The following is a 3,749-nucleotide window of genomic DNA, read 5'->3' on the forward strand; positions in this document are numbered from 1 at the left end:
GAGCATGACCTTTCTGAACAAGAGCTCCCGGTTGCCACACTTGGCCAAGGCCCAGCATTCAGCCCCCAACCTGAGTGTGAGAGGTCCTGGTCCTATGCCGCTTCCCAGAGTGAGTGCCTCACATGCCAGGGAGGGCAGCATCAGAGTCCACACTTCTCTGAAGAGGGACCTTCAGCCACCAGGTCACTGCGGTGCTGGGGCTCCTCTTCTCAACAGAGAAGAACTGGAGGAAATTGAGAACCCACATGGGGCCCTATGGAATCCACCAGCCCCCAGAAAGTCTGGTTTGATAAAATATTTGAGGGGTTTTCTGCTCCAGCATGGCTTTGGGAAGTAGGCTGAGGGCACAGAGTCTTCAAAACACATCGAGAGAAGGCATGAGAGTGGCCTGCTAACCCCTAAGGGGGATGATAAAATAACCTCTAATAAAATTGGTTATTTAAGCCCTGTGAGGGTTCTGATTTCTTTGATGCATGTTTTATAAGTGCCTCTTTTGGGGATGGGATACCATATGGGTGGGATAGTTGCTCTATGGTTTTGAAGGTTTGGGGAATGTGGGTCAGCCCACATTCAGTTCAGTTCAGTTCAGTCACTCAGTCGTGTCCGACTCTTTGCGACCCCATGAATCGCACCACGCCAGGCCTCCCTGTCCATCACCATCTCCCGGAGTTCACTCAGACTCACGTCCATCGAGTCCATGATGCCATCTAGCCATCTCATCCTCGGTCGTCCCCTTCTCCTCCTGCCCTCAATCCCTCCCAGCATCAGAGTCTTTTCCAATGAGTCAACTCTTCTCATGAGGTGGCCAAAGTACTGGAGCTTCAGCTTTAGCATCATTCCTTCCAAAGAAATCCCAGGGCTGATCTCCTTCAGAATGGACTGGTTGGATCTCCTTGCAGTCCACGGGACTCTCAAGAGTCTTCTCCAACACCACAGTTCAAAAGCATCAATTCTTTGGCGCTCAGCCTTCACAGTCCAACTCTCACATCCATACATGACCACAGGAAAAATCATAGCCTTGACTAGACGGATCTTAGTCGGCAAAGTAATGTCTCTGCTTTTGAATATGCTATCTAGGTTGGTCATAACTTTTCTTCCAAGGAGTAAGCATCTTTTAATTTCATGGCTGCAATCACCATCTGCAGTGATTTTGGAGCCCAAAACAATAAAGTCTGACACTGTTTCCACTGTTTCCCCATCTATTTCCCATGAAGTGATGGGACCGGATGCCATGATCTTCGTTTTCTGAATGTTGAGCTTTAAGCCAACTTTTTCTCTCTCCTCTTTCACTTTCATCAAGAGGCTTTTTAGTTCCTCTTCACTTTCTGCCATAAGGGTGGTGTCATCTGCATATCTGAGGTGATTGATATTTCTCCCGGCAATCTTGATTCCAGCTTGTGTTTCTTCCAGTCCAGCGTTTCTCATGATGTACTCTGCATATAAGCAGGGTGACAATATACAGCCTTAATGTACTTGATGTACTCCTTTTCCTATTTGGAACCAGTCTGTTGTTCCATGTCTAGTTCTAACTGTTGCTTCCTGACCTGCATACAGATTTCTCAAGAGGCAGGTCAGGTGGTCTGGTGTTCCCATCTCTTTCAGAATTTTCCACTGCTTATTGTGATCCACACAGTCAAAGGCTTTGGCATAGTCAATAAAGCAGAAATAGATGTTTTTCTGGAACTGTCTTGCTTTCTCCATGATCCAGCGGATGTTGGCAATTTGATCTCTGGTTCCTCTGCCTTTTCTAAAACCAGCTTGAATATCAGGAAGTTCACGGTTCAGGTATTGCTGAAGCCTGGCTTGGAGAATTTTAAGCATTACTTTACTAGCATGTGAGATGAATGCAATTGTGTGGTAGTTTGAGCATTCTTTGGCATTGCCTTTCTTTGGGATTGGAATGAAAACTGACCTTTTCCAGTCCTGTGGCCACTGCTGAGTTTTCCAAATTTGCTGGCATATTGAGTGCAGCACTTTCACAGTATCATCTTTCAGGATTTGAAACAGCTCCACTGGAATTCCATCACCTCCACTAGCTTTGTTCGTAGTGATGCTTTCTAAGGCCCACTTGACCTTACATTCCAAGATGTCTGGCTCTAGATTAGTGATCACATCATCATGATTATCTGGGTCGTGAAGATCTTTTTTGTACAGTTCTTCCGTGTATTCTTGCCACCTCTTCTTAATATCTTCTGCTTCTGTTAGGTCCATACCATTTCTGTCCTTTATCAAGCCCATCTTTGCATGAAATGTTCCCTTGGTATCTCTAATTTTCTTGAAGAGATCTCTAGTCTTTCCCATTCTGTTGTTTTCCTCTATTTCTTTGCATTGATCGCTGAAGAAGGCTTTGTTATCTCTTCTTGCTATTCTTTGGAATTCTGCATTCAGATGCTTATATCTTTCCTTTTCTCCTTTGTTTTCACTTCTCTTCTTTTCATAGCTATTTGTAAGGCCTCCTCAGACAGCCATTTTGCTTTTTTGCATTTCTTTTCCATGGGGATGGTCTTGATACCTGTCTCCTGTACAACGTCATGAACCTCCGTCCATAGTTCATCAGGCACTCTATCAGATCTAGGCCCTTAAACCTATTTCTCACTTCCACTGTATAATCATAAGGGATTTGATTTAGGTCATACCTGAATGGTCTAGCGGTTTTCCCTACTTTCTTCAATTTAAGTCTGAATTTGGTAATAAGGAGTTCATGATCCGAGCCACTGTCAGCTCCTGGTCTTGTTTTTGTTGACTGTATAGAGCTTCTCCATCTTTGGCTGCATAGAATAGAATCAATCTGATTTTGGTGTTGACCATCTGGTGATGTCCATGTGCAGAGTCTTCTCTTGTATTGTTGGAAGAGGGCATTTGTTATGACCAGTACATTTTCTTGGCAAAACTCTATTAGTCTTTGCCCTGCTTCATTCCCCATTCCAAGGCCAAATTTGCCTGTTACTCCAAGTGTTTCTTGACTTCCTACTTTCGCATTCCAGTTCCCTATAATGAAAAGGACATCTTTTTAGGGTGTTAGTTCTAAAAGGTCTTGTAGGTCTTCATAAAACCGTTCAACTTCAACTTCTTCAGCGTTACTGGTTGGGGCATAGACTTGGATAACTGTGATATTGAATGGTTTGCCTTGGAGACAAACAGAGATCATTCTGTCGTTTTTGAGATTGCATCCCAGTACTGCATTTCGGACTCTTTTGTTGACCATGATGGCTACTCCATTTCTTCTGTGGGATTCCTGCCCGCAATAGTAGATATAATGGTCATCTGAGTTAAAATCACCCATTCCAGTCCATTTTAGTTCGCTGATTCCTAGAATGTCAACATTCACCCTTCCCATCTCATTTGACCACTTCCAATTTGCCCTGATTCATGGACCTGACATTCCAGGTTCCTATGCAATATTGCTCTTTATAGCATCGGATCTTGCTTCTGTCACCAGTCACATCCACAACTGGGTATTGTTTTTGCTTTGGCTCCATCCCTTCATTCTTTCTGGAGTTATTTCTCCACTGATCTCCAGTAGCATATTGGGCACCTAATGACCTGGGGAGTTCCTCTTTTGGTATCCTATCATTTTGCCTTTTCATACTGTTCATGAACAGTATGAAAATGTCAGCCCAATGCCGCCTCCTAAACACCTGCCCTCTCCCGGTCCTCAGAGGAGGGTGTACTGAAATTTCTATCATGGTTCTGCCTGTTCTACTGCTGCTAAATTGCTTCAGTCATGTCCAGCTCTTCACGACCCTGGG

Source organism: Budorcas taxicolor, chromosome 5 (assembly GCF_023091745.1).
Source record: "Budorcas taxicolor isolate Tak-1 chromosome 5, Takin1.1, whole genome shotgun sequence".
NCBI lineage: Eukaryota > Metazoa > Chordata > Mammalia > Artiodactyla > Bovidae > Budorcas > Budorcas taxicolor.